This window comes from Melopsittacus undulatus, chromosome 5 (assembly GCF_012275295.1).
Source record: "Melopsittacus undulatus isolate bMelUnd1 chromosome 5, bMelUnd1.mat.Z, whole genome shotgun sequence".
Taxonomy (NCBI): domain Eukaryota; kingdom Metazoa; phylum Chordata; class Aves; order Psittaciformes; family Psittaculidae; genus Melopsittacus; species Melopsittacus undulatus.
Genome location: NC_047531.1, coordinates 69914710 through 69941704, shown reverse-complemented (window position 1 = coordinate 69941704; position 26995 = coordinate 69914710).

The following is a 26995-nucleotide window of genomic DNA, read 5'->3' as shown; positions in this document are numbered from 1 at the left end:
GGAAGAGACCTTAAAATCATCTACTTCCAACCCCCTGCCACGGGCAGGGACACCTTCCACTAAACCAGTTTTCTCAAAGCCCCATCCAACCTGGCCTTGAACATGCCTTGCAGGCATGGGGCAGCCACAGCTTCTCTGGGCAACCTGTTCCAGTGTCTCACCGCCCTCACAGTAAAGAATTTCTTCCTAATATCTAATCTAAATCTACTCTCTGCCAGTTTAAAGCCATTCCACCTTGTCCTGTCTCTACAAGCTCTTGTAAATATCCCTCTCCAGATTTCTTGTAGGCCTCCCTTTGGGCACTGGAAGCTGCTCTAAGGTTTTCCAGAGCATTCCCTTCTCCAGCCTGAACTATCTTGACCCTCTCAGCCTGTCCTCTTATAGCAGGTGTTCTAGCCCTCTGATCATCCTCATGATCCTTCTCTGGACCCACTTGAGCAGGTCTGTGTCTTTCTTGTGTTGAGGGCCCCAGAGCTGAATGCAGTAGTCCAGGTGGGATCTCATGAGAGTGGAGTAGACAATCACCTTCCTTGTCCAGCTAGCCAGACTTCTTTTGATGCAACCCATGAATGTACTTGTATTCTTTTGAAATCATTATTTATCCCATAAGGAATCAGTGTAGGTAGGCTACTTCAGCCTTCTTCTCAGAGCAGCTCCAGTCATATCAGCTTGCTCAGTGCTTTGTCCAGCCAAAACTGAGTATTTCCAAGGAGTAAACCTCCTCAACCTCACTCAGCAGCCTCTTCCAACATCTGTTCACTCTCATAGTAAAATAGATTTTCCTTACATTTAAAAGAATTGCACAGATTGCAGCTTGTGTGTTTTGCCTGCTATCCAACCACTGAGTTACCTTTGAGAAGAATTTGATTCTGTCTTCTCTACGCCCTACCATTAAGCAATGGAAGACAGCAGTAAGATCTCCCTTTACCTTTCTTTTGTCAAGGCTGAAGGCATACAACTATCTCAGCCTCTCATTTTACTTTGTGTGCTCCAGCCCCTCACCACCCTCATCGCCCTTCACTGGACTTGCTCCAGTCTACCAGTCCCTTTTTCGTACTGGGGAGCCCCAAACCATATGCAGCAGTCCACATGGGTATCAGAATTGCCAAATAAAAAAAGGACTACTCACCTTTACCTCCTGGCTGCAGCCCTGCTAAAACAGCCCAAGGGAAAGAACTTTTCTGCCAGGAAATATGACTGGGTCAGTTTACAACCATTTTGAAATTAAAATCTCTATAATCATACAAAAAAAAAAGTACTGCTTCTATCTCTTAAGCAATCATAGTAAAATGTCCAAAGAAAAATCCTTGTGTGAAATCATTGCTACATTCATCACAGATGTGATGTGCAGGATCAGGTGGTAACACCGTGTCACAGGGAAACATCTTTAGCCCTTCATTCCATTTGGGAACATCTGTTTTCAGAACACATCCAGATCAGGACATCCCTGCACTGCCAGCATCAGATCATGTAATACATGCAGTCTTTTTCAGCAATCACCCTGTCATGGGATTGCAATGAAATGCATTCCCTAGCACTCTTGTTGGGAATACAATCTGTACTCACAGAGCATGCTGCCAGGCAATAGCCATTTTATTGTTTACTTCATTTTTTTTCTAAATGCCCAATTCAAATATTAAAAAATATTTATGAAATTCATGATATTCATAGAGATTACACTCTGTAGTAAGAGGACACTTATACATAATTTATAACGAGTTACTAAATTATTAATACTAGCTATAGACGCTTAACGTGGGCTGAGCTCTTAAAGTCTTCCTCTGATTTCAGAGGCCTCAGCTTGAGCAACACTCTTGACTTCTGTTGTGGGCCAAACCTAATTACTTAAACTGGAATTTGTTCATGATAATTTCATTTAGATACTCAGAAACTGTTACAGATGTGATACTGACTGTATGAGCTGTAGCTACAGGCAAGCATTCCCTATATGCACCAACAAAGCTTAGGTGGATCTTTGATTTTTGTCAAACTGTTTGCACTGGATTACTCAAAATGCATCCATGGAATGAGTTAAATATCTTTACAAGCTGATCTGCAGAAGACTATAATAAATAGGTAGTAAGGCTATTTTAATCTATAGGATTCTAAGCTATTTAGAGCTGTCATGGTTTAAAACCAAACTGCACAGCTTGTGCACTCACTCTCCCCCTTGCTCCCCCAACTCCTGGAGAGTTAGGAAGGAAAATCCAAAGAATGTAGCCCCCACGGGTTGAGATAAGAACAGCTGAGATAAGAACAGAACTAAGGTATAACACAAATCACTACTGCTACTACTACTACAAATAATACTGATAAAGGAAATAACAAGTGAAGAGAATACAACACCTCACCAGCCACCGACCCATAACTCACCCCACCCTGCCCGACTGAGCACCGAGCGATACCTCCTCCATCCCCCCAGAGCTCCAGCCCTTCCAGGTCTCTCCCGGTTACATGCTGGGTATGACGTGCTATGGTATGGAATACCTCTTTGGCTAGCCTGGGACAGGTGTCCTGTCTCTGCTTCCTCTCGGCCTCCCTCCTTCCCCTGCAGAACATGAGCTCAAGAAAGGCCTTGAACAAACCAAACACCCGAGCAGTAACTCAAAACATACTTGCTATCAGCAACCGTTCTCAGCCCAAAAGTCAAAACACAGCACTGCACCAGCTACCAAGGAGAAAAATGACTGCTAATGGTGAACCCATGACAAGAACTAAATGCTATTACCATCTAAAAGTCATTTAAATATTTATCATTTAATAATCCTCTGCAAAAGGCATATACTTATAAATTTACACTTAATTTAATTGTTGCTCTTGGCAGTAGGATTGAGATAAAATAATATAATTGTTTTTACTTTAACTTAGTTGTTTTCCTCAAAAAGATTTTGCTTATACATGTATAATTACGACACATACCTGTATGCGGTTTCAGTTGAGCACTATTTTTCAAGATGACTACAGCTTCTATTAGCATCTATATATGGTGTTACTAAACCTGTTTGATTAAACTGATGAAAACACAGCTACACAGATGCAAACAATAGGCTTTGCATAACATCCATATACTCCAAAAATAAATTTATTAATTGATGTAAAAATCAGTCCATATAGCCTTATCAACATAGCAGTTGCCTTTAAATAAAATCAACCACATTACCATTTTAAATCTATATTACAAGCTCAGGTTATGAAATTAATCTTTCATAGGTATGGTACTGGATCCCTGTGGAATTTTTTGAAATAAAGTACACGAACTCATACTATGTTCTTTGCTTTCAGAGGACTAGCTGGGTGTTGGTATCTAGCAAGGGATGTCTTGTTTTATTGATACTGTTAAACATGTAGCCTTTTTCTATTTAGTGAACACTTGATTATTCACAACAGTCAATGACAATACCAGTTAGTCTATATAATGCCCGAGTGAGTTAGCTAGTGGAAGCTTGATTTTTTACTTCCAGATGGAGATGCACACTCTAATTTTGACCACGTAGTCTGAGACTTTTAGGGACTTTTTTCCTCATTCATTGCCAGGTAATTCTGGTCAGATAAAACTGTATATTCAATGATCTCAGTGTTAACTGTGATTTTTTTGAGTGCCTAGAATTCTATAGGTCTTAGTTAAAGGATAAATTTTAACTGGCTTTACTCTTATTTCTCAAAGTAGCTTCATAACCCTCTCCATATCCAAGAACTATAAATAATATGTTCAGAACTACCTGTAGGGTTAGCCTAAAATAATGTGTAATGCATCAAATGCCTACAAATTACTGAGTTTGGCCTATCAGGTGTGACACAGCCTTTTTTCAAATGTGATTTTATTCATTTTTAGGTATGTACTTCTGTAAACACTGGAATATAGAACCAATACTTTTAAAAAACTGTTATTAGCATCAGCTGGTGCTGGGAAAAAAAACACACAGAATTTTAATAGCTTTAATCTGTGCTTTAGATCATACTCTCTTTGACTTGTAATCATAGAAAACAAACTGCATACTTGTTTTCAGAAGTGCATTTATTTCACTACTTTTCATCTATACCATTACTACAAAATTCTACTGATCTTCAGAAACTGAAGATTCTTTGCTGCCACTATTCTAATTAATATTTTTTATTTGTCTGTTAAAAAATATCCCAGACTATATGTGTTCTGGAAGTTAGTGACTGGAAATAATTCATGAGTTATTTATGCTGGACAGGTGACTGAAAATCAGCTTTCATTGTGATGTGATGGCAAAAGCAACTAATTAGACATTTTGGTTTGGTTTTTTTTCATATCAGAAAGACCTTCTGTCATCTGTATACTTGAATATAGTGAAAAAATATCTAAATGAAAAGATAAATAATAGCAGTCTCTTTTATCTAGCATGTGAAAATATCACAAGAGCTAGGGCATGAAAACCGAATTAACCTTAAATCATTGGAGCAACTATCAGCTATCATCAACCTCTGAAGCAAACTACCAGGGGATTGATAACTCCTTATGTATTGTCTTCAAAAACTGTATCAGATGTCTTTCTACAGTGTAACCAAACATAAGCATTAGGGTCAATAGAGGGTAAATGAGAGAAGTGTATTTGTGTCATAGAAGCCAGAATATGTTCTTTTCCTTCTTTAGTGGCATTTCTGGAAGGTCCATCAGCCTTAAGCACAGACCAGATTTCCACAGATCATCTACTAGTCCTTTCTGGCCTCTCTAAATTTTTTAACTATATGAAAATCCTTACAGACTTGAAACCATAAATATGTATTCAGGGGTTTTTGCTTATGGTAGTTCAGTTACCTGCCAGTTTTTCAGTGCTAAAATGAGGTACCGGCCAAGGCTGGCACAGGCTGCAACTGACTAATCATCAGCCAAAGTGGATGTCACCAGTCCTTCTGCTCCAGGAACCCCTTGTAATGACCAGACCCAGACATCTGCAGACCCTACTCATGGCAATTCCAGAATAACAGAAGAGAGGGAAGGAAGAATAGTTATAAGAAGCAACCTACATAAAGCAGGGAATTATATAAAGCAGGGAATTATATTACTGCAGTACTTCAGTTAAAGAAATTAATAAAAGGGAAAAGGCCCAAAGGAGACAGAAACTCAGTAATAGAGTAGATAGAAGGCAGTTATGGGGAGGTAAGGAAGGCAGACAAAATCTTAATTACCACAGAACGGTGAGAAAAGTGGGTCTCTATCATGAGGCATATTCCTAACCAGGTTCCTTCTTACTTAGAAGAGGTTGATTTCACTCCAGAGAGAGAAAATTATATTGTGGCCAAAGAGCCACAGTGTGGGATGAAATACCAGGGGAGGCAAGGTAAACAAAAGAGATAAAAAAAAAAGTGATGCAAGAGATATAAAAAAGAAGAAATAAACAAAATAATGGAAAGCAGAGAAAGAATTAAATGAAACAAAGATGAAATTCAGAAATGGAAGAAGAAAAAGGGTGAAAGCAAATATGGTGAGGAATAGAAAGAAAGGTAGGAAAATTTATCTACTTCTGAAGTTACCAATTTCTTTGTTTGAGCTCACAGTTAATTGTAGATGACACAGGAAATATAGAAATAAGGATATATTAAGATGTTCAATATGACAGGAGAGAAGTGAAATAAGTTAAAAGCAGCTGGTACAACTGGAAATACTTGCTTAAGGAAACATTCTGTTATCAACATACAGAGCATAGTCAGTACTCTGAAAGTATTGTAAGGGGTGACTGTTTGATGGAGAGATGCAAGGGACAGTGGCAATCAAACACAAATACAGTCTTCCTTCCACAACCGTATTGATGAATGACAATGAAACTGGTGAGAAGCAACCAACACAGAAAAGAAAGGTGGGATTAAATATCAAGATGTCATCTTTAGCCCAGAAGGATTTGAAGTTTCAGATACTCATCCACCAGCATCATTCCTGTCCTCTTTGCAGTGTATGGTTTTCTAGGTGATGAGAAAGGCTGCGATCAAAAATTAGACATCATTTTCCAAAACTGAACTTCTGTCATGTTTTAAAATATTCCATAGCCCTCTGCAGGAATTACCTTTGCACTACCGTGTGTGCTTCAGTGGCTGCAAACCTTCAAGACATTCATCACTTCTAAAGCAGAAGTTGGTTCTAGTCAGCAGCAATATGGACTCCAGCCTTTATTTAATATTCTGTAGGCATATTCTTAAGACGTCAGTGCATATTTTAAACACTTCACTGCACTTCTGTGCGTCACTTCATGTATTTTAGTTTCTGTTCTGAAGTGCAAATATATGAGACACCACAGAAAAACCTTCAATTGCCATTGTACTGCCTCTGCGGTTTCTTTTGATTCATCATAATAGCTCATCATGGGAACTGCTTCTCTGTACATTTACATGTATTCTGTTCAGCGAAGGTTGTTTGGCAAGATGCACATATTCCCGCAAGGGAAAGAAGTGCTTTTCATTTTTCGCCCCACAAGAGCAGGTGTAAACAAGAGCTGTATGGAGAAATAATCCAGTGTGTTGACAGCTGCTTCCTCTAAAGTTGTTACTCCAAAGCTGGATAACATGCTAGATAGTCTATCCTGGATGGTTTCACATATTGATTAAAAAAAATACCAACTCGAACCCAAACAACTACACATTTCAGTGTTTTTATTTTCCATCTAAAATCATTAAAAGTCAACAAATGCTTTTGAAAAAACCCAAGTAAATAATACTGCTTTATAATGTTGGTTTCTTTCAATGTAAATGCAGTGTTTAGATGAAAATTACTCTTAAATAATTTCTGTGAAATTGAAACAATATTCAAATTCTTACAATTTTTTCAAATCAAAAGTGTTACTGAAAAAGCAACTCCTTGCAATGCCTTGAGGTGTGTGAGTTTCTGTAGGAAAAACACTGAAGCTTGATCTAAGATCCTGTAAGACAGATCTGCTTCTTTTTCCAAATACATGTTTATTTTCTTGAGCTACAAGCAAACACTGATTTCAATATTACCTCAGGCATGTCATTCTGGAGGCTAAGTTGGACCAGAGGTTATACATTTCCAGGATATATGTTTTTCATTCTGTGATAAAATGCTGTATATTTTTTTCTGTCATACAGATTCTATTTACAGAATTTTACAATCAGTTATGTATGAAACAGTGTTCATGCTTCTGATTTTTTTAAACCTCTCTGCAATAAAGGTAAAGGTTTCCTTATTTTTATTTGTTGTCTTCCTTTTTGGTATACTGAAAAAGAATATTAAATCTGTGAGTTACAGCTTGGGCATGCCGTATATTTATTTTATTGGCAGGTGAAATTTAGGATGCAAATTTAGTGCTACTGTTGACTATTTAGACTTTAATTTTTGTGGAAACCTACAGTTCTTAATCTATATGTGGGTAGCATCATTGTTCAGAAAATCAGGATCTGGACCGCAAGCATGATTTCTGGGTGCAATTTCTGGTTCAGTCAGTGACTTGCCATATGACTACAGGCATTTGCTCTTGGTCTTAGGTTTTTTATAGATAAAGTAGAAATAACAACACTACATTTCCTTTGCAAGCTGCCTTGGAATATAGGAAAGAAAAACCAACAGGAATGATCATGAAAGATGTTCCATTGTAAATAATAATAAAAAAATAATTACAGAGGTAATTTTTTTGTGTGCTAGATGAAAACTAGCTAGTCCAGGTACGGAAATGCTGCTACAGTACAGAGCTCAGTATGAAATGCAAACCCCACCCAGGGCCTAAGTAAATATTCTGTTGGCTAATCTGCACAGAATTTGAGTCAGCACATCGATATGGAAAATAAGGTTTGAAGTTGATCCTGCATGTTTGGGTGAGCTAGAGCCCCACTTCTGATTGTAGATTATCTCTAAGTTAAATACACAAGACTTAATAGAAAAGTATTAATGAAGAGTTGACAATGTAAAAAATTGCAAGACTCTTCAGAGGGAAATCCTGAATATCAGATATATCTGTATATATTTAAAACATATTTAAGTGCAAGCCTGCTTGGTCTCAGCTCCTGCATGTGAGATACCCATATTGACACCTTCACCATGTCCGTATGCGTGTTCTGCACCAAGATCTTCTAAATTCAAAGCACAGTGCGCATCTGCCTCTCCCTCCAACCATATGAGATACTGCTGTTTGTCCTCACCTGCCTCCCAACTGGTGGCCAGTTTGTCATGGTGTAATAGAGCACAAAAATGGTTTTACCACTGTCCTGCACAAAGGAATAGGCCTTATGCCAGTTTCACATTCAAGGAGGGTACATATGGCAGCTCCAGCCTACCACCATGTCTTGCCCCCATTTTATGGCTTTATCAGAGTTCAGACATACATGAGGTTTCTTACACAGTAAAACTATGTTATATATATAGCATATTATATTTGTTCAATAGAGTGTGCTCAGAACTGAAGCTTTAAAGACAGGGGTTTTTTTTTAACAGTACTTCATAGGTCTTCAAATAAAAGCAAGCATAAATCTAAAGAAAGTCTTGGCCTCGTTTTCAAGCAACTGAATACAGGATTCAGCCACAGCTACCCAGATGTAAAACACACAGTATAAAAGAGCTTAAAATTGTCAAGTAGTTCCTGAATAAATGAGTGGCTGTGCATGAAGTGATTGGAAATGGATAATATTAGCATATAATCTTTGCCAGCATATGGCACTGGTTATTACTAGAGCTCTGTAGTATCATTTTGGACAAGAATTTCTCTACAGCATTTCTACTTGGCTTTCTGATATAACAACTTGTGGTCAATCAATGGAAAATGAATTATGTAATCAAGAAAAATTAAGATCTAAGCATAAACAAGTATCTGTGGTGTGTGATGCTATAGGTTACACAACAGTACAAGTGAAGCACAGATGATGCAGAATAGATTACACTGCAAAATTTTCTGCCAGTTCACACAGCCCTTTTTTTTTCAGCTTCCCAGGGGTCTAGTTTCCCATGTGAATGCAGTCAGGCAAGGGACTGCCTTGAAAGCATGATAATTGTTGCATTGCAAAACCTCTTTTTATGCATAAATATCTCTTCTGTGCAATACAAATATACTGCAGAAAGCATTTGTCTGTATCTGTCTCATTGACTCAATTTTCAAATTTTATCTGAAAAATTTATCTCCTCTTTGCCTGCCTACTCACCCACACGAATTCTTCCTTTTCTATGCTTATGGGGTTTTTTGCCTTTTCCCTATTTATTTCTAGAAACTATTTAGAGATCTGAAAGACGTTATATAAAATTAAGCTGTATTCAGTGAGACCCATCCAGCAAAACAAATAATGCATGCCTAAGCCCACACTACATTAGAACTGCTTTCACAGATATTTGGATTAGTAGAATCTGATATTGGAGTCTTTTTTTAACACCTCTTCAGCTGCCTTTCAATATTTTCTCCTTTCTTCTTTTCCTCTGCCTTCTGCTGTCCCTGTAACACTGTAAGAGAAGATCAGCTGTATGTGGAGAAGTGGCATCACCAGTCTGGGGTAAGCAGTGGTAGAACTAATGTGGGATCTCTGCGAGCGCACAGCTCAGCAGCAGCGGCAAAGCCTGCTGTCTTCAGCAAGGCAATGCCTCATTGTGCTCAATGCAGTGTCTTCCAGCAAGGGCTGGAAAGAAGACAAAGAGAGGAAAAAAGTAATACTGCCTTAGAGCTGAAATGAAACATTAGCTCTCTTCTGCAACACAGAATGCTATGATGAAAATCTGCCTGAGAACAACACTGAATCTTTAAAACAATTTTTGAGATTACTGTCTGTTTTTTGAGGGTTTTTTATACAGCAAGTCTTCATTGAATGTAAAGGATGAGCAGGTTTTCCCTTTGCTCTTATTTGTCAAATTTCTTATTGGACTGACTACCTCTTTTGCACTCTGTTTTTCAAAATCAAGGGGTCCCACAGTTCATATACTCCCTGAGACACAGGGAACCCTAATCGTGGACCTGAGCCTCCTTCAGCCCAGCCCATGGTAAGACCTCTGCTGACCTGGAGACTTGTGTGCTCACAAGTCCAGCTTCAGCCAGTGGAGGACTTTTCGAGAAGCCAGTGAGAGTAGAAACAGCCCCTATGGGGTAAATTCAATTTCCACTGGTGTTAGTGGGCATTGGCTTTGATGGCTGCTGCACAGTGGTTTGATATCATGACATTAAACAGGCAGAAGGCTGCTGTAGGAGCATTAGGATATGCAACATGAATTCAGTATCTTCTGTAGTCTGTGACTTTTGAAGCATGATGAGGTATTTCACAAGTAATACCTAATATTCAAAAGAGCAGAATTGTCATGGTTTAAGCACAGCCAGCAGCCCAGAACCACACAGAACCAGAACAACCCAGAAGCAGCTCAGAACTCTGCCCCCTTCTTCCCCCTGCTCCCGCAGGAATGGGGAGGAGAATCAAAAGAATGTAACTCCCATGGGCTGAGATAAGAACAGTCCAGTAACTGAGGTATAACACAAATCACTACTGCTGCCACCAATAATAATAATGATAAGGGAAATAATGAGGGAAGAGAATACAACTGCTCACCACCCTCCAACTGATACCCAGCCCAACCCGGTAGCCCTTCTGGGTAACTGCCCCCAGTTTATATACTGGGCATGACGTGTTGTGGTATGGAATACCTCTTTGGCTAGTTTGGGTCAGGTGTCCTGTCTCTGCTTCCTCCTGGCTTCCCTTCCTGGCAGAGCATGAGACTCAGAAAGTCCTTGGTCAGAGTAAACATTACTGAGTACCTACTAAAAACAATGGTGTTGTCAGCGCTGTTCCCAGGCTGAAAGTCAAAACACAGTGCTGCACCAGCTACTAAGAAGGAGAAAAATGACTGCTACTGCTGAACCCATGACAAGAGGGTAGCATTTATTTACAAAAAGAGAGAAGGGGAACTGAGGCAAATTATAAGGGATACCATTTTAACCTTGTAATTTTGAGTTTGCAAATTCTTTTGTAAATAACTGAAGTAGAATTAAAGATAATTCTTTATTTTTAGGACACAGTTGAAAACTGTTCTTTGTAGTAATATCCTACAAGAATATTCTTCAATACTATTTTGGTACATCTGCATTCTGTTCCTGTGACACATCTGGGAAAAGAGGTAGTTGAAAAACGAGAAAGACCAAGGAAAGCAGAAGCAGAACTGAAGGACTATAGAGTGACTTTTCCCCAAAAGGTGTTTAAAAATAGCATTAGGTTTGCCACCCTTTATTCCTCTTATATGAAGAAATGTCTCAGTTAAAGAATTACACAGGACCTCTGATTTACCAAGTACATTATTAGTAATTCAGCTTTTCTCCTTGAGCACTCTTAAAACTTTTGGGTGAATATTGTTTGATCTGAAGATTTCTTAGTGTTCCTTTTGCTACAGTTTTCACAGCCACATCAAGAGCCAACTAAATTACAGACATGTTTATTGACCCCTTCCTCACAAAAGAAAGGGTCAGGTCACAGGAACCTTCCACTTTCTTCAGCAGTGAACACTGATCAGTACTCCTCTATTTCAGTTCCCTTGAATGGCTTTGTCCTCCTTGTGCCTTCCTTTTATACATCCTGATCACCAGTTTGCCATTCGAACTCTCTGGAAGGTTTTATTCTCCTTGAAGAAGAGTTTAATATTAATTTTGATTCTTTTATTCTTCGTTCTTCACTTGTTCTTCTGATTGTATTTTTAAATCTACTTTGCCAGAATCTAAAAAAACATCTGTTTTTATAATTTTTAAAAATATTTTCCTCATTTGGATATGCCATTAGCTTTCACTTTATTCAAGACATTAATAAGCATATGTACTGTTGCTATGCTTACAGTAAGGCATTTTGTTCTCACTGTTTGCAAATATTTAACTGCTTGAATTGCTCCTTTTGGCAACTTTCTTTTTAACAATTTCTCTCTGTTTTACTAGTTTCCTTTTTTTGAAGCTCAACACTCCAATTCAATGGACTGTTGCCCTTTATTATTATAATGGGCATTTCCAATTCCTAGTTCCTAATTGTCTCAAGAACTTTGAAACAGAACCTGTGCATTTCCCATTGTGGGCTCCCTAATCAATTGTATCTCTATTTCTTGCAGGAAATACTGTGCCACTGATAGTATCTAAAAACCCTCTGCTTCACATTCGGTTATGACATTTGTCTAGTCTGTCTGTGGCAATTAAAGTTTCTTGTTACAGTTGTACTTCCAGGTTCTGTATCTCTTTCAGCATATCCCAGTCAATGTTGGTTTCCTAGTTGAGTCACTGATAACATAGATCCAATACTTGATTCTTGTTAGAATATAGCATCTATTGAAACAGTAATTAATATGTAACCTTCTCTCTGGGTTACTTTCAGTGGACTTTTATTTTGCATAGGGAGAAGTAGGAAATTCACTAATTAAGAGTAAGCAATTATTTATTAGCTATTGCACACAACAGGGAAACAAAGCCTAATGAGCTACTAGGTTAAGCATTGATATGTTCACTCCCACTTCACTGAAGGAGCAGTAGAGCCTTCCCTGGCCAGACTATTGTCAGTCAGAAAGAAAGGGTTATCCACGGCTGCTCTTTGGTCCTTGGACTGCACTTCCATGATGTCTTGTTGATGTCTTCAGAGTCTCTGTTTCTAATACCCTCTTTGTTTTCATTTATCTTGCATGGTTTAGCTCATATACTTTCTTTTACCTTCACAAGAAGTTTCTTAGTAGGACAGAGCCAAATCAGAGCCATGTTGTGGCAGACCAGGCCCTAGACTGCAGACAGCTGAGCCATACTGCTGAGAGTTGTCATCATAGGCTCTGAGTAGCTCACTGAGGTATTTGGTTTGTTAGCTTCATTTAAGATCTTAATATACAAGCCACCTCTATGACCAGTGGAATTTATTCTACCTTTTTTTGCATATTTCGTATAATTAGCATTTCAATGGCCCATAGACCATTTTAAAACCCTAGTAAAACAGTACCTTAATTTAAGGGTAGATTTCTTTCTAGTTCTGTCAACTGAGTCCTTAGTTTGCTGGCATTGAAGCAGAAACAAATGCTGCTACTCTGGTTCCCTTTTGTGAGTTCCAGTCTGAATAGCACTGTATATATTAGATTACATGTATAACAATATGTTAAACAGCCACGATTTCAAAATTGAAAATTTGGTGCTTTTCTGACCAAGGTGAAATCAAACCTGAAAAAAAAAAAAACATTGAATTTCATTTAAAGTGTTTCATTTAAGTGTTTTTTCATAGGAAACATGCTTCACTTCTGTATGTTCAAATGCTGCATTTTGCATCCTTTTCACTCTTAGCCCTATGGTCTGGGGCACTGAAGACACCACTAACATTTTTGTGAAGGTCTGTTTGCTGACTGTTGTAGAGCAACTGGGAGGTTGCACAGCTCTGTAGGAGCAGAGCAGACTGCCAGGAAGAGCTAGTACAAGTCCCGTTGAGGGCACTGACCTGCCATCACCCTTGGCACCCAGCTTGCCAACCCCTGTGGAGCATCCCTCTCCAGCTGCCCTGATAGACAGGGACACAGAACAATGGTCTACTGATCCAGTCCCCAAAGAAATGGAGAAAAGCCCTGACACAGCTTCCTAAACCCTCTTTTTCCTGCAGCCTGGCCTGTGACTGCACTATATAGCAAAGCAGACCACAAGCACAGGCAGCCAAACCTTACAGGAGGGAGGGCAGGATGTAGGGGTAAAGGGATGGAAGATAGGAAAAGCTGCAGAGCCCATTAGTGCAATCAAGACTCTGATATCTAGTACTGTTTGTTTTCATTTCCTTCTTTCTTCAGGCTTTTCTGGTGATGTTGCATTCTCAGACATGCTCAATTTAAATTCATAAAGGATTACACTTCCAGCTGCCTTTCCAACATCTTTCCTTGATTTGTCTTTTATCACTCCAGCCACCTCACCTGTGTATCATGTTTATTGATGGCTGGGAGGAAAGACATAGATCTTCTGTTTGCTACATATTTGCCAACAGCTCAAGAACATTTGTCTTATTTGCAAAATCAGCCTGTTCCTCAATGTTTCCCCTTTTCTGTTCCATTTCTAATGTCCTATCTTTCTCCCTCAGAATATATATATATATATGTTTTTTATCACTGTAATCATCACTAGCCAAGGGACCACATGCTGATTACTTCTGAATAGGGGATGTGCCTGTTGGATCTTCTTCTGGCATGACCTGCCCCTCCTCTCCTACCACTGAAACCTAGTTTGCTCTTTGACTCCCTATCTATCAAATGTAATAAAATCAAGGCTTTCATCTTTCATTTCCATTTTACTGCACAATCACTTCTGCCTCCAAATCAACTTTCAATTTTTTGTGAGTTTTTCTTTACATTTTCTTCTTCATCTCGGAGCTGGCTTCCCTTCACTTCCCTTCCCTTCTGTGTTTTCCATTTAACCTGCTACGGGCTCCTCCATTTTCCATCAGCTTTCACAAGTAATACACCAGACACCATTCATGATGGGCTGGGAGAGTAAATACCCACTTATGAATCTTCATTCAGTGCCCAGCTATGGGCTGTCACCACCACAGGCACTTGAAGCCTGCCTTGAGAACCAGTTCCTTGCTGTGCTCATAGACTTACAGCCATCAGCTGGTGGTTTGCCCTCATGTTTCTTCTCTGCTCTTACAACCTGGCTGCTCAACACCTGACAGGATTAACCAAAACTCACATGCTAATGCTACCATCAACTAAGCCCAGCCCATGCTAGCTGCCATATTAACTTATTTCACTGTGGACTTGGAGAAATCTCTCCATCCTTTGCTCTTGCATTTTTGAAAATGTCAGTTTCTTTTGTTTTAATTAGTTTAGGACACTTTAATAAAAATTTTATTAAGAATTTTTACTTAAAAGTACTCCTTTTATATAGACACATATAACTGTATACTTGTCTGTATACACACCCACACATATATAAAACCAAAGCTGTGTATAACTACCCTTTATACACAGAGAGCCAGCAAAAGAAAGTAGTGAATAATACCAAATGCAGTTGCCACTCCATTCCCATGAATTTGCTCAAGAAGTGAGTTATTAGACCATAAAACATCACAGCTACAAAAAAAGCAATGTCTTATATTTTAATTTCAGTGATTTGTAATAAGTATACTTTTTTTCCTGTGTGACTGTGGGACTGATACCAAATCATTTCTTGGCCATGTGCTAGCAATCATCTTGAGGTCCTTGTCAAATTTTGTAATGAATTTTTCTCATTTCAGCACTTGGTTTTTGGTAATGGGAAGCCTGCCAAGTTCTGAAATTTGATTTAAAGCTTTTAGCTAATTGTACTTCTTTCCTAATAGTTTCATTTAACAAATTTGTTGCAGTGAAACTGCAGTTTATGACCTTGTGTTTCTTCTAACACAGAATAAATTGCTACAAAAATTTCACAGTAGGGGAAGCAACAACTGTAGCAGCAAAGTTCAAAAGATTAAATCAGGATCCCATTTTCTGGGCAACAAATGCAGTCCATTATTAAAAATAAATAAATACATAAACTGCTGAGATCATGCCCACATTTCTATTGAAATTAAATATCAGAGGAACCTTAACACAAGAATTTTTTTGAAGTTCTGATGATTCTAGGTGATAATGAAATTCAGTTTATACAACATGATGATATTGGCACATCATCCTTGCTTGGACCAATACTATTTTCTGCTTTATTTATGCTGATAAATGGCTTGCTTCAACATAATAATCCACAGCAGAAAGGGTTACCTCAAAGTGGAGAAATCAAGGGGAAGTAGGCATAGAAATACAGGTCAGGATCAGCTTATTTTCTTGGGGACTGCTGGGACCACTGTGCAAAATTTTGCAAAGATGCAGAGGATTTTACACTGCATACACAGCAAGTTTGACATTGCTGGAAAGTCCTTTCTGGACCTGAGGAAACTTCAGTGTGATGGGCACATCAGTGAAATGGGTTAAGCTGGGCATTGGAATTCATTCTTATAGGCCACTCTAAGCCAAGTCTTTATTACTTATGAGTACTTTCTGCTGCTGCTGCACTATTCCATTCACTTCCTAAATCATACTGTCGTCATATTAGCCTCAGCTTCTAACAACTGTGATTATAATCTGAATTTAAATGAACTTTGCTAATTTTCTGCTCAACGTATTTCCAAATTCTTACTTGGTAATCATTCAACATTGCACTTAGAAATTTTTGTAACAAATACGTTTTACTTAGATTTATTAATGTCCCCGGGAAATGTTTACAAGGAAAGGTAACTTAAGTAAATATAATTGAGCCACTGATAGAGTGCTCATTAACTCTTTTTTTTTTTCAGTGAAAGAGAATTTAAAATGTTGGGGTTGTTTTACCCAGCTCTTATGGTAAAACTTAAAGAGCAGCTAACCATTCAGACACTTTTCCAAATGAAAGACCAGGAATGGCAGTTTCATTCATTTCTTGTCTGAAACTGATGAAAGGAAACCTGCAGAGAGCTCCTTTTCCAATGATTTTCAAGGTGAAGAAAAAAAAAAAAAAAGAACAATTCTGTTTTTCACACAAATATGTTGAATCATAGATGGAATCCCAAAGCTTGTATGTCTGTTCTACAGTTGCCTAATATCGCTTGCTGTAAAGTGGATCTATGTGATTTAACATACAACACACTTCTGCCAATCTTTCAATCACTTACTTCATTTGACATCATGTTTTCACATATTCAGCTTTTCATATTTTCTTCAAAGTTAGGTTGTTGATTTTGACATATCCCTCTATACATTCCACTCACTAGATTTTAAACAAGTGGGAATGTGACTTATATGTTAAATGCTTCCTATTGTGACTATTGCACACAACACCCCATTTGAGGACTTCTCTGTCAGGTTCCTGACTTCTCGCTTTCAGTCCTGTGTTTGCGAACAGCCCACAGAAGGCAGAAACCATATCAGAGATATCCAGCTTAAAAAGGAAGGGCCTATCTTACAGAAATATGTTTCAGGCAGATCTTACCTGTTATGGACTATAATAAATTATATCTACTGCAACGTTCCTTTACCAGTTTAAATTAATTGTAACTGCCAGCTCTTACCCATAACTTCCTGGGCCACGTTAGATGTATGACATATGTTTAGATTCATAAGGGCTATGTGTGTTCAGAATTATATAATTTGCACCTTTTCTGGTCCTTATTCAGAAGTTGTGCTGTTGGGTTGTCATCTATATATTGCTGAACTCTGCAGGTTCTCATTTCACTGATTTCTTTTAATCTCTTTTTAGAACAGATTTTTTGGTCCCTATTAGACTAATTACAAGTTTTAACTGAATATGCACTTAAATCACAGTCAGTTCTACTGAATGCAAATGATTGAACAGGAACTTAAATAATTTACAGCAGGAAGCAGCAGTTGCAAGGAAACTGTGTGTCTTTGATAAGCAAAGAAAGTACCATGAAAAACTGGACCTGGAGTGGGACAGCACTGTTTACTTTTGTTTCTAGCAGACATTTAGTCTGAGGTGCTTGGCATTCTCTAACTAAACCAAATATGTGTTTAAACCCCACATACCTTCATAGTCAAAAATAACTATGCTTGCTGCTATAAAGTAAGACTTAATGAACAGTTTCAGTCACTTCATTAAATGGCGAGCTGTCAGATTAGGAGAAATGGTTGGCACATTTATACAAAGGGAGAAAACACACCATTAAAAGCCATTCTTATCCATTAGTTTTTACTGCTGCCCATTCTGGCATTGTTTTTAGCATACACATGCATGTTTGATTTCAGTCATTCCTTTGGCAAACAGAACCTCTTTCCTACTGCAGGTAAAACAAGCTGTATTAAGACATCCACTATCCACAAAATTGGAACAATTCTGGTACCGAATCAAAAGTTATTGCACAATCATTATGCTGTCTTTCATATAAGTATTTTCAACCTAGAAGTTAAGAATAACGGATTTGTTTGCATTTGACTGTTTTGTTCAGGTTTTGGTATAACTTCTCAAGTGATCGAATTGGTCCTGGAGTTTACTAAAGATGAAGAGGTTAGAGGCCCTATCCCAGAATGTTTTACTGTTCTCAGGTCTGTCAAGAAATGATGATACATAGCAGACAATTATCTATTTGCATACTCACATCGTGTGTGATTTATTGTTCTGGCAGATACAGGCCAATGCAACACTCATTCTTGTGGAGACAGTGTTCTCACAGGAAAATGGATATTTGGTACATGAGCTCTGAATAACTCCAAGGGATACAGCAAGGCCGTGGGAGGCCCGAGGAAGCTTAAGCAAGCAAGATAAGAAGAAGCTGGAATTCACTGACTTATGAGAACTGTGGACTGTTGGCAAGCGTTCAAGGTCAAGTTCTCACACCTGTGCTTAACCAATTATATGTTAGCCACTAAGGGTCTTCAAGAGAAGTATCCAATCATGATATGCCAAATTGCTGTAGGTGTGTGTAAGTAATAGTATATAAGGAGTTAATACTTTGCAATAAATGGCTTTTTGTCTGATCATATTGATCTCTGACTGAGTCCTTTCTGCGGCATATTCCTGTTCCCAATTGGTGCCAAATGCAAAGGTGACAGATTTGGACTTTAAAAGGGGAAAGAAGAGATTGGTTATAACAGCTACAGTTGTCAGCCAGAAGAGGAAACTGGCACTGAAAAGAAATAACACCCTGGCTATTCTTGCTAAAAAGAAAATGGAAAGTTAGTTGAATGAGGGGAAATACAATCTCTTAAATAAGTCTACTGTAACTTGATGAAACACAGTGAATAATGATGATGTGAATGGATTTGTCTGCCTGTCTTCCCCTCTGCCTTTTTCTATACCTCTGTGATAACGTCGTATGTTTTGAATGCTGTAAAGAGGTGTTTTTATTTTAATTTTACTAGCTTTGCTCAAGTTAGGTAACTTTAAGTAACTAGATTACCTCAAAATATTATTTATTCAAGGCACGATGAAGCTACCTTGGAGAAATTCTCAGTTGTAAGGTTGGGCATATTAAGTCTGTCAGTAAAAATAGTATTTCACTCCAAAAGCAAGTATTTTTAATGACTAGATTTAAATGCTGAAGTACAACTTTAAACTAGCCACAAACCGTTTTTCTGTCTATATATAAAACATTTTCCTTTGGCTAACTTTGAGGCATTTCTACTTGCAACAAACTTTAAAACAATGGAACGTTAACTGTCCAGCTGACAACCCTTTGTTTGCAGATCAGGATCAAAGTTAGTGTCCCTAACTTCCTGAGTGTTCAGTGAGGGAATCCACAGTTACCTATCTCCTTGTTGAGAAGGAAACAAATGAACCCTTCATATTTAACCGTATTATCAGGCATATTGTAAATGTAGTTCATTTAAATGCATTGTTCAGAAAAAATTGTTTTTTAAATCAGGAGCATATGTGTCACTATAGTTTGGGATGAACCCACATGTACCCATTCTCACTTTAGTTTTTATACTGAACTGCTTGTCACACACCAGCTGAAGGAGGTAATATTATTTTTTTCTCTATATTGGTTTATTTAGGATTTTGGCTTTGAAACAATCAATCACATAACTTCAGTAGTGGTGAGTAATCTACGCTGGAACTGAAATCTCAAGATTTTAGGCTTTGAATCAGTTCAAATTTACATGTGCATCCAGGACAAGTATGTATGTTACGTAGCAACAATTTTTTTACCAGATTTGCAGAACTAACCTACTAGTAAAGAACTAAAGGTGTGGTGCTGGTGCTTGCAATTCTGTTGCCATCCCATAGGAACTAAAATAAGTAAATTTCAGAAGAGTATAATATGGATTTTTGAAAGTTCTGATAACCTATGATTTTGAGAGCAATGACTAGAAGTAGCCTCTAATGGGGGTATATAACAAGGCGCACAAAAGAAGCTCCTATTTTTCAAGCACACTTTAGCAATAAACCACCTTCAACTTCAGTTTCTGCTGCAAAAGAGATCTTCATATTGTCACCTATGATTTAAGAATGGCTATATAAATACACACTGCTGAAACAAACAGGCAGACAGAGAATAGGGGCTTGGGATCCTGTTGCTCCCATGGTGATGGTCCTCCCAAAACAGTGAAGTTGTGATCTATGAAAACAGCTCCCAAATGAAACTGTAAATGTAAGCAATAACAAGCATAGTATCTCGAATAAATAGTCATAATCTTTTCTACTTCACTAACAGCTTTTTCAAAATTAATAGGTTCAAATCTCCTAGGAGAATGGCATTTTGTAAACACTGGATGTATGAGATTCCATGTGAGGAATACCCTCTGAAATTATTTACTTTTAACTGCTTGACTAGTCAAAGATTATTTAAATTAGACAAAACAAACTGATGACAGATTCTTAACTTTTTAGATTAAAAAACACATATAGTCCTTCATTCTTTACACTCATGAATTTTACTGGGAATGTGCATTGCCTCTACTGCACTTCACTCAGTCAATTACCTGATCATAATCGCACATTTTTGTGGAGCACTGGTACAACTCAGAGAGAAAATGCGAGCATCTTGAATGGCAACCGCATTACCAGAAACCCTGCTCTGTTATTTCCTAATTTAAAGATTTTTTTGCTTGGTTCTTTTCTTCTGTGCAGGATGTTGACTGCTTTAGCTGTTACCTTGGCAACTGTTTGGTCATTTCTGTTGCAAACATTTTATATTGTTTTTTGAGCATTTTGAGAAGAAAGGTGATATACTAAGTAATAATATTTTTTTTCTTTTTAGCCTTTCTATTTCTGCAGTCCATTACTATTTCATGAAAGAAAGCCTTGGGGACCCTACCAGAGCTTGAATTTCTTGCAGATAGAAAGGAAGGGGGTGGAGGAAAAGAATAAGTGCATGTGCAGATACATTTCTGTGATAGTAACAAGTTGTGAAGGAAAAATGCTGAATATGTGCAGTTTTGAAGCTCTTGGAATAAAGAAACACCAGCACTTGAAAACTGTTTAAAACAATTAAAAATTAAAATAATTGAAAAACAGTTTTTAAACTCAGGGAGAAGAAAGCTTCTAAATCAGGGTAAAGGCTGTTTCTTACTGTGTACTGTAGCCTGATATAGAAATATCACACTATTTCAGCCACTGAAGAGTCCTACCTCTGCTTTGGCAGTTCTGCTCAGCTTTTAAGCGAGCTGACAGAGCCAGTGCTTGTCCCTCTGCTATTACAGCTAGGCAATTCCTACCATCTTCCTTGTTCAAAGACAATAGGAGTACCTCAACCACATGTTGCTCTCAGCAGTGTAGACACAACCATGGACTATGACACAAACAGTCAAAACTCCCAAACAAGATTTCCAGTAATGTACGTTTACAAACTAAAAGACTTCTAGAGTAAAACTCATAATTATGTATGAACCTCATATAACAGTATTTTGCTGTTTGGCATATGCTTAGTAATGAACAATTTTAATGATCTTTTCTCACCCAGCACAGTAGAGAAACAAGCACTAGTTTCTGTTTCTTATCAGGGCACAACTGCTAAGCTGGTATTCCTGCATAAAGATACCTCATATAATTTGAAAATCCTCAAAACACCTTGAAAAAAAGAAGGGATGACCATTTATGTCTATGAAGGTCATACACATTCTTTCCCTAGTGTACAGAAGACCTGAAATCTGAATTAGCATAAATTGTATGTGTTTAAACTGCAGATCAATTATGAAAAACAAAAGAAAAAAAAAACAGAAACAAAAGTAAATGAAAAGAAAAAAAAATGGAAGAAATGCAAAGATTAATTTGAAAGGAAACAAAATGAAATAACTTGTTAACAGTAGGAAAGAACAGTAGCAAAGAAAGTGGGGAATCATAGTGAAATACTGCATGAATTCCAATTTCTAAGTAGTGGATTCACACAAATAACAGTGTCTATAAAGAATAAACAAAGAAAAAGTCCCTCACTATAGTGATAACAAAAGAAGAAAAAATATAACAAAATATTTCCAAGAACCATTTATAGATTAGCATTAAAGAAACTACAAAGTTATAATGGACATTAAACATTCACAATTACATAGAACATTTTCTCACACCACACTAAAATGACACATGTAGAAATAGACTGAAGCCAAGGAAATCTGTTGGTATATCTAAGCCAGTGGGAAATTAGTGTTGATGAACTTATCACTAAGATATTTAATCTTTTTAACAAAATAGGAGACTAATAGAAGTGCTCCAAAAGACACCATTATGAACTAAGTATCAAAGAAGAGTGATTTAAGTTACTCCAATAGTTAGTGAGGTATTTTATTTCTTTTGGTGATAACCAGTTTACCATAGCCCCACATTAAAAAAAGACAACTGGCTAAAGAAGCTTGGGATTTTGACATGAAAAGGTCCTACATTCACCAGATTTTCAATATAAGCATAGATACCACACAGGCTGACAGATTAAAAAAGCCACCTTTTAATATGCAGTTTTTAGATTTTAATGAAGTCTTTGGCATTCCATACCACAATTCACTCTGGAACATCTTGAAGTTTAAGGTCTACCAACAGAAATAATCAGCTTTGAAAAGGTTTCACATTAAGATTTAGGTCAAACTGCACAAGTCTATAGTAACAGAAAACCATGTCAGTGAAAATTTATTCTTTCACATCTGCTTGCATTGCCCTTGATTTCAGCATCATAAAAAGCAGAGACTCATACAACACAGGCAACACCTGATTTAAAAACAATTTTTAGATTCATATTTTCTAAATGAAATAGTTCCTTGAAGAAGTGGAATTTAAAAAGAAATCTTTAACGGGAAGTTGCATGTATTTGTTCTTTTCAAAAGCAACAAGACCTCATGTCGTGCTAGCAGAGAATATTTTCTTCCAGAGTTGCACAAACAGCACTAAAAATTAATTACAAAAAAAACCCCAGTTTTCAGTCCAGTCATTATAGTAGAAGGCAAAAGTATACATGGCACAGGATCATTCATTTCTTTCATTGGTAATGTGAATTGTCATAATAGCCAAAGAAAAATAATGCCTGAATTGCCAAGCAGCAGTTTCAGTTGATCATCAGAAATGTACAACCTAAAGAATTTGAAATAAAAACTGAACTTCAGTGCAATTACTTTAAAGTAAAAACTGAAGATATGCAAAAATATAGGTAGACCAGAAAGCACTATATAGTTAATGCAGGGCATTTAAAAATTATACATTTTCAGCAAAATAATACCTTTTCCTCTATTTTTTCTGAAGTTAGAATTAACTAGCATATCTTAAAAACAAATCATAAGACTCTCTAAGGCAGAAATGTGCTGTACATGGAGGACACAAAAGACAACCTATCCAGTTTGGTTCAGAAGACTGCAAAGATTCCCTTAGGATAGACAATAATGGTGGAGACGGTAACAGGTTGAAACTTAAACAGCAGAGGTTTAGACTGGATATAAGGAAGAAATTCTTTACAGTTAGGGTGGTGAGGTACTGGAATGGGTTGGCCAGGGAGGTGGTGAATGCTCCATCCCTGGCAGTGTTCAAGGCCAGGTTGGATGAAGCCTTGGTTGACATGGTTTAGTGTGGAGTGTCCCTGCCCATGACAGGGGGGTTGGAACTAGATGATCTTAAGGTCCTTTCCAACCCTAACTATTCTATGATTCTATGTTCTCTGTCTCATTAGATGACACAGAAACAAATCGCAGTCCACATAAAACAAGTCACACAATCATCAGGTTAGCTGACTATATCACTCACACTGAATCTGCAGTGTGGTTCTTCGTGCAGCGACAAATTCAGAATTTAGTATCAATGACATGCAAAATTACATGATCTGATTGATAATGTAACTTTTTTTATTGCACTAGTGCACAATCAACTTCATATCTTCCTCACAGCATTTTTTATCATTCCTTGCACACTGCACACTTGCAATTTATAACTACTTCACAGATGTTCAGGTCTTTTATTCTTTAACTAAATAAATTCATCAAGTCTTTTAAAGCAAATTAATATATTTAGACATTGTCCTGGTTTTAGCAGTAGCAGTCATTTTTTCTTCGTCTTTGTAGCTGGTGCAGCGCTGTGTTTTGGGAACGTTGTGATATCACGTATGTTTTGAGTTACTGCTCAGATGTTTGATTTGTCCAAGGACTTTTTGAGCCTCATGATCTGCCAGGGAGGAGGGGAGGCCAGAAGGAAGGAGAGACAGGACACTTGACCCAGGCTAGCCAAAGAGGTATTCCATACCACAGCATGTCATGCCCAGGATGTAACTGAGAGTTACCCAGAAGGGCTGGAGCTCTGGGGAGATGGAGGAGGTATCGCTTGGTGCTTGGTCGGGCAGGGTGGGGTGAGTTATGGGTCGGTGGCTGGTGAGGTGTTGTATTCTCTTCACTTGTTATTTCCTTTATCAGTATTATTTGTAGTAGTAGTAGCAGTACTGATTTGTGTTATACCTTAGTTCTGTTCTTATCTCAGCTGTTCTTATCTCAACCCGTGGGGGCTACATTCTTTGGATTCTCCTTCTTAACTCTCCAGGAGTTGGGGGAGCAAGGGGGAGAGTGAGTGCACAAGCTGTGCAGTTTGGTTTTAAACCATGACAGACATGTATTTAGTTCTACTAATTCAACACTTCAAAGTCATCTTTAAATGAAGCTCATACCCTAAGGGATATTTTTAAACCAGAGCTACAAATCCTGTCAGAAATTAATTTCTTGAATGCAGATTTCATTACATTGTGTTCCAAGATTATAACAGACTAATACATGTCTAAGATGCATAGGGTTGTATGTCTAAACTCACATTGTGTGCTCAGCTGACAGTCAGAATCACCTAACATGCCTCCATGTAATTCATACACTAGTAATGTTCACATGCATTGGAAGAGCAGTAAATTTCTCAGCTTGGGAAACTTACTTCCCATCTGTTCAAATACAGTAAGTACACAAGAAATAAAAATATTCATTAATTTATAAATAAATAAGTAAATAAAAAGAATAAGGAAGAAAAAAACTTTCTGCTGTTAAGGCAAAGCACTGTGTAGTTTTAAAGGGGATATAGAATCACAGAATAGTTAGGGTTGGAAAGGACCTTAAGATCATCTAGTTCCAACCCCCCTGCCATGGGCAGGGACACCTCACACTAAACCATGTCACCCAAGGCTTCATCCAACCTGGCCTTGAACACTGCCAGGGATGGAGCATTCACAACCTCCCTGGGCAGCCCATTCCAGTACCTCACCATCAACTTCCTCTTTATATCCAATCTAAACTTCCTCTGTTTAAGTTTTAACCCATTACACCTTGTTCTGTCATTACAGTCCGTAATGAATAGTCCATCCCCAGCATCCCTATAACCCCCTTCAGATACTGGAAGGCTGCTATGAGGTCTATATACATGCTATATAACTATATTGAGATATATATATATATGCTTGAGACATTCAATTCCTTCTTGAAGCCTGAGGAGTAATACATATTAGCTCCCTTTTGAGGCTTAGGTGAAACCAGTAAAATTCTTCATCTGATCCAGAGTTTTAAATTGTGATCTGAGGAGCCAAGGCTAGCTCTTGGGGGGAGCAAATCAGGTATCTACTTTCTATCTTACTATTGATGATGAACCTTGACAGTCATTTACCTTTTTGATATCAGTACAATGTAAATTTGTCTCTACATTTTTGTATCTGAAAGATTAAACTCTCATGAAAGTATGAGCAATGGAAACTGATTTGTCAGGATTAGAATTTCCTAGCAGAGCTAGAGTTCTTATTGTTTATAGCATGAGCACCAGAAAATTTGCTATCTAAGGATAAAATAAAATAAAGCCAGATAGGTTGAAACAGCTTGAGATAGCTAGGTTTGCAAAATTCTGTGCATATTTCATCTGGCTGATGAGAGCAGACATCATATGATCATCCGTACGTTTTCCTGGGCTCACAGACAAAAATTAACTGTTTCTGGTTTTAATTCACTGGAATTCAGGAATTTTTTTTTGTTTTGTTTCCTAGGGAACCCAAATATGAAACCATGTAACCAAGAATTCTAATTGTTTTTCAGGAAATAAGAAAGACATCCAGAAAAAGACATTGTTCCTAGTTGTGCCTAACAGAGAATCTTTTCCCTTTGCAATTTTAATTTATTCACTTTTTATTTGAGATCTACCCCTAAGAGAACTGTGGCCACAACAATATGTGTATTCATATATGAGCTGCACTTCCAGATTCCCCCAACCAGTTATATTTTGACTAATAAATCTGCTAACCACATTTCAGAAGGATGAAGGATAGATATATGTGGTTTTAGAGTAAAAATGTTTCATATCAGAACATTATAAACTGGGGTGCCACCCTCTTTGTCTACTTATTTCATGCTACTTTCTACCCCAGTTTTAACCTCTGAGCTTTCATGGAATTGGGAATAATCTTTTCTGTATGTACATAGGCTGTGACCTCTACAGTTGCTTTCAGCTCAGTCAACAGCCATCCATTTCATTAGCATGTTATTTCAAGGAAAACAACACCTGGAAAACAGAATTTTATAGACCAGCATCCCTCATTTATACTCAGAATATTAGCAATTCACTGCTGGTGGAAAATGCTATGACTCCTTGCCCAGGAAAATTTTGTTTGCTTGCTGCTGGAAAGATTCTGCATGCCTGTTTGGCTGCTTGTTGCTTTGCCCAAAAACTTGTCCCATGCCTGCCCATTTTAACTCTATTTCCATCACAATGTCCTCTCTATACTTTGGTTAAAATTAGGTTTCGGTGGCTACCCATGCTTTTACAATATTTCTATATCACTACCTTTTCCTTTTTCTCTTTTACCCCAACAGCAGAACCTTTGGTGTTATTTCTTTGGCCTTGAAACAGTTTCTGTCTCCTGCCGAATGCCATAGATCCACAAAGTGCTTGTTCTGCAGTTGTAATTTTGCTGCTTCATATAAAAAAGCAGAGCTTGCTCTGGAGGCCTTGCTATAAATAGAATAGACTTTTTCCTAGGTCTCCTACTGATTTGCCAGATTGATCGTATCTCTGTTAATCAACCTGAATAATACATTGGCATTCTCCTTTTCTCTTCAAATCATAATGCATAAGTATTTTGTTTTATGCTTCTGAAAGGTTATTTATATAATTTTAAATAGCAGAATATCTTTATTATGCCTAGATGTTTTGACCCT